A 10297-nucleotide genomic window follows, 5' to 3' on the forward strand; every position below is an offset into this window, starting at 1 on the left:
CATATGTATATCAGAGTAACAAATGAGTTATATGTACTTTTATATACCCTGAGAAATCGTATCTGATTCACAAAACTAGCATATGCGTACTAATTTGGAGGCCATATACGTACTACAAAATATACCTTAACAATTCTACTTTATAAGTCTTTGTAGCGATAAGACCCGACTCAAAACGATTAGTTTTATTTTGTACTTGAAGTCGTAGGTGAATCACTTGTTATCGTCAAATGCGACAGAATATGAATTTGTGTGAATTTCATTAGGCCATATTTACGATCCTGAATTTATCAAAAGTCAATAACGATAATTTTCGTACATTGATATACGAGTTGGTGTTTGCTGGGGAAGCGCCGGCCGCTTGGGGGAGGCTAGGTTTCCTAGTTTTACTGAATAGTAGGGGTTATCCCTTAGTTAAGTCCGAACAAGCGGCAGCGAGTAAGGACAGCATGTACCCAACGTTGAAGGCCGTGAATATTTTCGGCCGAATATGACGTTCGGTCATTCGTGTTTCGACCTTTTGTGATTCGGCCTATTTGTATTTCGGCCATTCTTAGGTAATCATCCCCCGGTCAGTTGCCCTCTTTTGACCCCATAAAAAGAAAAATTAGGCATTTTTTCTTTATTTGAACCTTGCTTTTTGTCAATGACCACTTCTCCTTTCAGACTCTTTCCTTGTCTCCTAAGCTTTAAATATCTGTTATTGATCAGTCTGCATTATCAGCACCAGTTTGCACATTATAAGCTAAACTAAACAGTCTGCAAGCTAAACTAAACCCTTTTGGACCTCTTCCTTCATAGTTAGGGACGACTTCCCTTTTGTCAATTTACTGTGCTGATTTCCATATATTAAGGAAGATGTATGCCAGATTAGATGAAGAATCGTGCAGGCATTTCGGAGTAATGGCAACATACAAAGACACATACACATTTTTCAATAATACTTATAATGCTAGAAACAAAGTTTTTTTTTCTTGTTTGGACGACTCTCTCCCACTTGTTAGCTCCCCCTTTTGTTCCACATGCATTCATACTTTTGTTTTCTCTCCGAAAATCTCTATAATGAAAGAACAATGAAACATTTTCTCATTATTTCGACCTCTCCCTTCCAATCTCTTATACATCTTTTACTTTTTTGGCGGGGTCGTCCTCTTTGGTGTCAATCCTGTGCTCATCCCTTTATGCTAAGGAACACGTTTGCTATGTTTAATGGAAAAGGGCCCAGGCGTTTCGGAGTTATGGCAGAACTTGCATATAGATCGGGCACTCAGCTTGCATCTTGGTTAGCTTCCACCCCATTTTATAGCGCAGCCATCTAGCTTCTCCCTTAGTAGTGCTCTACCCTCTTTTCGAATTCGCACCGTTGTTTTTTAGCCACAAGGAGACACCCAAAAGTAGAGTACTGAATTGAGAGACTGGCCATGGTAACTCAATAGCTCGCGAGAACTTGTCATCATTAAACCAGCGTTTCACGTAATCAGTGACCGTCGTTGGTTTAATGATGCGAGTTTTTGAGTGACATGACATTTTTGAGTCTTTCAATTCAGAACTCTACCCAAAAGGTAAAGATATAGGGTATGTTGCTACATCGTCATAATTGCCTGTTCCCGTCCTATCCAACACAAATTATTAAAAATATCAGCATTTTTATGACACACAATGCAAAACTAGTTATTCCCTAATATTTTAGTTTGTTGTCTATCACATGCGATCAATCAAAGTGAGCTGAGATCTATTTAAATGCTTTTTATCATTAAAGAAGCCCTACCAGCCAAATTTCCTATGTTTTTTCGGGCGACGAAGAAAACAATGTCGACTAATCGTTTTAATTTCCGTCATTCATAAATGAAAATAACTCACGCAAGGCATTGTCGTTATTCTACAGCCAGGAAAACTTGCCTGACCTGCAGAAATTTTTTAGAATAACATTTGTCATGCCGTCCTACACAAATACATGCGTGCTAACTTCGTAAACATTCTTGTAATTTTTAGTTCGGACGATGAAAAATTTTGATGGACGGATTTTGAAACGGTACGACGAATTTTAGAAATCAAGTCAGTTGCGTAATTTCAATAATATGCTTTAATAGTCGCTTTTCAGTGATTTCAAAGTTCACGGATCGTGAAGTGTGTTTAGTCAAATCAGCACAAGAACTTTTAGAGTATTCATTAAATCCATCCAACAAATGATGAAAATTAGAGTGGCTTTCCCTATTACGACGGGAATTAGAAAAAAACTCTATATAGTAATGAACAGATGTTGGTATCTCATCTGAGACTTGCTGTTGTGTCTTACCGTCACTGATTCTGTTAGAGCAGAGTATTATATCTAACACTAGGACAACTGGCAATGTTAAGTACACAAAGGCTGGTACTACTCAATTGAATTGAAATTCGAGCTGCTTCAAATGATGTGGTGAACATTGCCTTGGTATCATGCCAATAATGAGCGAAAGCACCATTTTCCTTTTTCCAATTCACAAAACAGGTGATGAACGTGGTATCTCTATCAGGGTTTCGACCGATCCTTTTTTTCTACCGCAGTCACGCTAACGCGCATTCAAGTTCACACCGTCCGTTTAGTGGTGGAATACGAACGCTATGCATAACACAACTGGCAGTTTGCTCAGTCAAACGCCGATTGCACGCAGTAGAACGAACGCGTTCTTAAGTTTTTTTTTGACATTTTCGTTTCGATCAAGTTGCCTTTACCATTTGGAGCAGCGAATGACTGCAAAACAGTCAAATGACTGGCAGTCACCACCTAACGAAAAGCAACCGCACAATCGTATGATTCAATACTACAAAAAAAAAAAAAACAACCACTACATGTGCATGGAAGAAGTCGGTCGGATTCCGTCCAATACAAACGAATATTTTGCTTGCGTCGGACCGACGTCCGGGTGACAAATTATTACTGTGAGCAGCCGATTTGGAGACAAAAAGAGAAACGAAAAAATACGTCACCGTATGCTTCCAGTCAGTTTGCAGTTTATATTCTCAAAGCGCAAAGCAAAACGGGAGATTGACTGTTTGCTTTTGCTGAGATGCCGCATGAATTGTAAGACGGCAGCAGCACAAGCGGCAGATTGACTGAATTCAAAAAACAGTCAAATGATCGTTCAAAAAGCGGAGTTTGAATGCGGAAAGTTCGCATTCACGGCAGTCACATTCAACTTGCGATCCCTTTTCAAGCCCTGATCTCTATATATCGTGGGATTACGTCCATGTGTGCCTGTTCAAAACTGTTTGAGATTATTGTTAATGATGCTTTATTCGTTTGTTGCAAATTCTGCATTGATGCTGAGCAGCATGGATTTTATTCTAAAAGATCGGTTACCACTAATCTGATGCAGTTTGTTTCTCGCTGTATACAAAGCTTGGACTCCAGCTTTCAAACTGAGGCTATCTATTTAGACCTGAAAGGTTCGACCGTGTAGACCATGGAATACTGTTAGAGTGTTAGCCAACGTGGAGCGACTAGATGTTTCGACGGACGCCACCTGCTGGTTTAGGTGATACTTGACTAATCAAAGTTTGTGTGTTAAAGTGGGTTCTACTGTTTCCTGCTGCTTCTTCAATCGATCTGGAGTCCCGCAAGGCAGCAACCTGGGCCCGCTTCTTTTCTCCATTTTCATTAACGACGTTTCGCTTTTGCTGCCGGTTGGCTGGCGACTGTTTTATGCTGACGATACGAAAATCTTCAAAGTCATCAAGTGCCCAAGCGATTGTGTGGACTACAGGAATACCTTAAGGGGGCATAGTACTTTTTCAATTTAAAAAAATCGAAATTTTTTTTATTGATTATTTCAAAAGATTAACATTTTGACCATATGTGTTTCAAGTCATTTCGATGAATTCCAAATATTGACAAAGTTACAGCTATTTGTACCGCGCATGTCTGGAGCGATTACACAGCGAATAAAAACTTCCACGTCGTTTTTCTCGAAACCAGGTGTTGAAAGTCGGTACCATAAATGTCTCAAGAACGGCTCAAGCAATTCTCATGATTCTTTTTTTGTTTTAAAGCCAACAAAATTATCTAGTGTTTGACCCATCCATTTTTTGATATTACACTTTTTGTATTTTTAAGAAATGTTTAGAGTCAATTTTTTCGACTAAAAACGTTACTTTTATGTTTGAATGTCCGCCATTTTGTTATGCGTTCAAATTTTAAAAAAAGGATGGGTCAAACACGAGATGATTTAATATACTTTCATGTCGTTTTGGAATTTTTCAATTCGGATAAGCCCCCCAGCGCCAATCCATGGTACCGTAAATCATGTTTTGCCTTTCTACTATATAAATATATAGTATATTGCCTTTCTACTATATAAATATATAGTATAAAGGTATAGAAATCACTTGGAAAACCGGAAATGGAAAGAAGGTCCTGCGGGCCGAATGTTATATACCATTCGACTCAGTTTCGAAAACTGAGCATTTTCTGTGTGTGTGTATGTATGTGTGTGTGTGTGTATGTGTGTGTGTGTGTATGTGACGCTTTTAATCTCACTCACTTTTCTCGGAGATGGCTGGGCCGATTTTAATGTTGTTAGTGTCAAATGAAAGGTCTAGGTGTCCCATTGGTCGCTATTGAATTTCATACTGATCGGACTTTTAGTTCAAAAGTTATGTATAAAAATACGAAAAATATGGGACTTCATTATCTCATAGGTCTCTTAACCGATTTGAACAAAATTGATTGCATATGAAAGAGGAGCCTTGCAAACCCTTAACTTCCAAATTTCATGACAATTGGACTTGTAGTTTGAAAGTTACATAAATAAATGTGAAAAAATAGTATTTAAAACATATTTATGTAACATATAAGCATTAATTCAATGAAAAACATCACACATTTCATGATTATTTGAAAATTACTGCTGAGATCTATCAAACGAAATCGAGTTATTTAAAATCGGACGCTTCATTCAAAAGTTATTCAAACTTTAACACTTAAGCACCGTATATTAAACCGTTAAAACGTGTGAAATCAAAACATATCAATTAAATGTTGATTGTATTCAATGTATAAGATGTGTGTGATGTATGTGTGTATGTATGTATGTATGTATGTATGTATGTATGTATGTATTATGTATGTATGTATGTATGTATGTATGTATGTATGTGATGACAATTTGCAATTTTAAAATTTGCAATGAAATTCAAGAAAAGTGAGAAACATGTCAATTGTCTGAAGTTTTTGAAGCCTCTTAGTGGAATACGAACTCTGAAATTAAAGAAAAGAAAAAACTTTTACCGACTAAATTCCACTATTGAATATTTATTCGCGACAGATACGTATACGCTTTGAAATAAGACACTGATGAAGCCTGCACGTCGTAGGTGAACTACGTATCTGTTGCAAATAAATATTAAATAGTGGGATTCAATCGAAAAGTTTTTTCTTTTCTTTGATTTCAGATTTCAATTGTCATTTTCTTCACTTGCTGTTACTCACAATTGTACAAGAAAAGCAAAAAGCGAAGAAAAGCAGTTTATTTAAGCATGTAGGTATAGTGGTGTATAGAATCAAAAATACTAGTGAGTTGATTTTTCCAAATAAATTTGTACAAATTCCAAACAAATTCTGCGCATCAATAGATGCTCTTTTCAATCAATAGATACTAGAGAAATGTTATATGAAAAATAGGAAGTAAACGTTGCACGGTAGAAATTTTGTAAGATTTGTTTTCGTTAGTGATATTTTAAAGGACAGATGTTTTAATAAATAAATCAAAAAAGACAAGCACTGGAAATCATATCGATCGTATTTCCCATTCTCAAGCATGTTTATGGCGCAGCTTTGGCACTATTTTTCGACCTCATCTTGTTTTCCTAACCCTCTAACATTGTAAAAACGATGCGATCAAGCTAATGACTATCTTTTCATGAAAGTACATTCAAAAGAAGCTTAAGTTTTGATTTTCATGCAAAAATAATTATCTGAAGGAGTGCTAGCTAAGAAATAGTTCCATTTCTCGTTTTCATATCTAATGCTCTATTCAGTAATTTTTTTCTAATTCAGATATATTGCAAAATTGAAGCCAAGCAGACCAATAGTAAAATTTTGAGATCAATCATTTTGTTGTAGATATCCTTTTTCTTCAAAAGCGAAATATAATAATAATTTTTCTGAACTCTTGTTTTTCAAAGATGCTAACTTTTGAATGCATGGTATTAATATCAAAATATAAAAAAATCTGCTATGAACAAATACTTCATATTGTCAATTCAAAACAAGTTTCGTATGTGGCTCTGAAGCCCGAAAGTTAAGGCAGTCTGTAGACCCGTTAGAGGGTTAATTTCTAATTTTCTATACATATTCATTCAAGTCTGTAAAAATTATCTTTTGTGTTTACATTATTTTTCTATAAATATTATAAAACTAAATAAGGTGTTCATCAAGTAACATAAATGACGCTTACATGTATTTACGCACCCAAGGAAAGAAAATATAATTATTCTACACAATACCTTGTGAATTTTACTGGCAAATAAGGATTTTGAGGAATACGGAACGGATATTTAAAAATATAGTCTAAGATAACATCTACAATTAAATTCTTGAGAAATTAAATAATGATTATTGTGGCAGTAGAAAGGCTAGGTCACGCCGCTAGGTGGATTAATTCGGGTTTTTTTCGAATGATCATGTTCAAGGAGCCGTAGGGGAGGGGGGAAGAAGTTCACATATGCAAACAAAATTGTAAATATTAGTATAAAGTGCAATGTTTTGAATGCAAAAAACTCGAATCGGTTCGCTTTTCGCGTTATCGAGAAAAAAATATTTGAAATAAGACAAAAAATATGGTGTAAAAAGTACTATGCCCTCTTAATACTTTTGTTGACTGGTGTGCCGCAAATTGCCTAACGTTAAACACCCAGACACAATGCATACGGATTTTACAACGTTGCGGAAATTTGATAAAAAACTCATAGAAAAACTGTCAAATTGCCGCAACGTAGTAAAATCCGTATGCATTGTGTTTGGGCCTTAAGTATTGACAAGTGCAACATAATTTCATTCTGCCGAAAGCGTGTGCCAATCGAGTGTAACTTCATCATTTCCGGCCACAGCCTCGTCCGTGTACAGTGTGTCAAAGATCTTAGAGTCTTATTAGATAACGAACTGACATTCGGGAACCACTATGACAGCATCTTATCCCGGGCTAACCGCCAACTAAGATTCATTTTTAAAATCGCTGATGAGTTTCGTTTCCTCTTTGCCTGAAATCGCTTTATTGCTCTCTTGTCAGATCAATCCTCGAAACGAATCCCGTTGTGCGGTGTCCATTTCATGTTAATTGGATCAATAGAATCGAAATGGTGCAGAAAAAATTCATCCGCTACGTGCTTCGTCATCTGCCCTAGAGAGATCCGCTGAACCTGCCATCATATGAAGATCGCTGCCGACTGATTGGTATCCTGTTTTTGGAATCCACACGATGCATTCCCTAAGTGATTTTTGCCGCGAAGTTATTATATAACCACGTCGATTGTCCGTCGCTTTTACAGCCGCCACCTACCAGACCGTTACCGCAACGAAATTTCTTGTACTTTTGATATGTTTGACTTCAATGTGCCAATCAACGTTTTCCGTGAGTGTCTAGTCAATGTTTTTAGTAGTAGATAGAGTTACTTATTCATTAAGACTGCGTGTCAGATGAATTTTTATAAAACAAATAAACAAAATAATCTATACCTATAAAGAAGGATTTCTGTCTGTCTGTCTGTCTGTCTGTCTGTCTGTCTGTCTGTCTGTCTGTCTGTCTGTCTGTCTGTCTGTCCTGTGTTCCTTATAGAATCAAAAACTACTGAACCAATCGGCGTGAAAATTTGCATGTAGAGGTTTTTGGGGCCAGGAAAGGTTTTAGTGATGGTTAGAGACCCCTCCCCACACTAAGAGGGGGGGCTCCCAGACAAATGAAACACAAATTTCTGCATAACTCGAGAACTAATCAAGCAAATAGAACCAAATTTGGCATGTGGGTGTTTTCGGTGACAAGAATTTATTCTAGGGTAATTTGAGACCCCTCCCCTCTTTATAAGGGGAATTATAACTCCTCTCCCCTTTAAGAGGGGGGGTTTCCATACAAATTTCCTCATAACTCGAGAACTAATCAAGCAAATGGAACCAAATTTGGCATGTGAAAGTTTTCGAGAGCAAGAAAATTTTCTATGTTGAATTAGGAACCTCCTCACTTTAAGAGGGGGGGCTCCTGTACAAATGAAATACCAATTTCCTCATAACTCGAGAACTAATCAAGCAAATGGAACCAAATTTGGCATGTGTGTGTTTTTGGAGACAAAATTTTTTTCTATGATGAATTGGGACCCCTCCCCACTTTAAGTGGGGGGGGGGGGGGGCTCCTATACAAACGAAATACAAATTTCCTCATAACTCGAGAGCTAATCCAGCAAATGGAACCAAATTTGGCATGTAGGTGTTTTTGGAGGCAAGAATTTTTTCTATGATGAATAAGAACCTCTCCCCGCTTTAGGAGGGGGGGCTCCTATACAAATGAAATACAAATTTCCTCATAACTCGAGAACTAATCAAGCAAATAGAACCAAATTTGGCATGTGGGTGTTTTCGGTGACAAGAATTTATTCTATGGTAAATTGAGACCCCTCTCTCTTTTTAAGGGGAATTGTAACTCCTCTCCCCTTTAAGAGGGGGGGCTTCAATACAAATTTCCTCATAACTCGAGAACTAATCAAGCAAATGGAACCAAATTTGGCATGTGAAGGTTTTCGAGGGCAGGAAAATTTTCTACGGTGAATTAGGACCCCTCCCCACTCTAAGAGGGGGGGCTCCTGTACAAATGAAATACAAATTTCCTCCTAACTCGAGAACTAATCAAGCAAATAGAACAACATTTGGCATGTGGGTGTTTTTTTTAGTGACAAGAATTTATTCTATGGTGAATTGAGACCCCTCCCCTCTTTATAAGAGGAATTATAACTCCTCTCCCCTTTAAGAGGGGGGGCTCCATACAAATTTCCTCATAACTCGAGAACTAATCAAGCAAATGCAACCAAATTTGGCATGTGGAGGTTTTCGAGAGCAAGAAAATTTTCTATGGTGAATTAGGACCCCTCCCCACTTTAAAAGGAGGGGCTCCTGTACAAATGAAATACAAATTTCCTCATAACTCGAGAACTAATCAAGCGAATTGAACCAAATTTGGCATATGTGTGTTTTTGGAGACAATTTTTTTTCAATGATGAATTGGAACCCCTCACCACTTTAGGAGGGGGGGTCCTATACAAACGAAATACAAATTTCCTCATAACTCGAGAACTAATCCAGCAAATGGAACCAAATTTGGCGTGTAGGTGTTTTTGGAGGCAAGAATTTTTTCTGTGATGAATTAGGACCTCTTCCCACATTAGGAGGGGGGGCTCCAATACAAATGAAATACAAATTTCCCCATAACTCGAGAACTAATCCAGCAAATAGAACCAAATTCGGCATGTGGAGGTTTTTAGAGGCAAAAATATTTTCTACGGTGAATTAGGATCCTTCCACACTTCAAGAGGGGGGGCTTCTACACAAATGAAATACAAATTTCCTCATAATTCGAGAACTAATCAAGCAAATGGAACCATATTTGGCATGTGGGTGTTTTTGGAGGCAACCATTTTTCCCATTATGAATTACGACTTCTTACCTTTTTAGGAGGGGGGGGGGGGGGGCTCCCATTCAAACGAAATACAAATTTGCTCATAACTTTAGAACTAATCAAGCAAATGGAACCAAATTTGGCATGTGAGAGTTTTAGATGGCAGAATTTTTTTTCTGTGGTGTATTACGACCCCTTTCCCTTTTAAGAGGGTGGGCTCCCATACAAATGAAATACAAATTTCCTTATAATTTGAGTACTAATCAAGCAAATGGAACCAAATTTAGCATGTAGGAGATTTTTGAGTCTTGAATTTATTTTATGATAGTTAGAGACCTCTCACCCCTGTGGTAGGGGGATATGGACTCTCATACAAATAAAACAGAAATTTTTGCGAAACTCAAAAACTAATCCAACTCGAGAAATTCGAGACTCTTCCATAAAACATTAATCAATAACAAGACCACAAAACCTATCTATAGTAACACTAGATCATTCAGGACGAGCCGGTCGCAAGTGTTGCCGGTGACCCGCCGTCGGAAGCGCCGCCCACTGGGGGGCTTGCAAAACTCGAGATAGTGACAAAGATCATCCGAGATTCATGATTTATGTACAACACAGGTTAATTTGTGGCAATACGAAGTTTGTCGGGTCAGCTAGTC

This window comes from Sabethes cyaneus, chromosome 2 (genome assembly GCF_943734655.1).
Source record: "Sabethes cyaneus chromosome 2, idSabCyanKW18_F2, whole genome shotgun sequence".
NCBI classification, from domain to species: Eukaryota; Metazoa; Arthropoda; class Insecta; order Diptera; family Culicidae; genus Sabethes; species Sabethes cyaneus.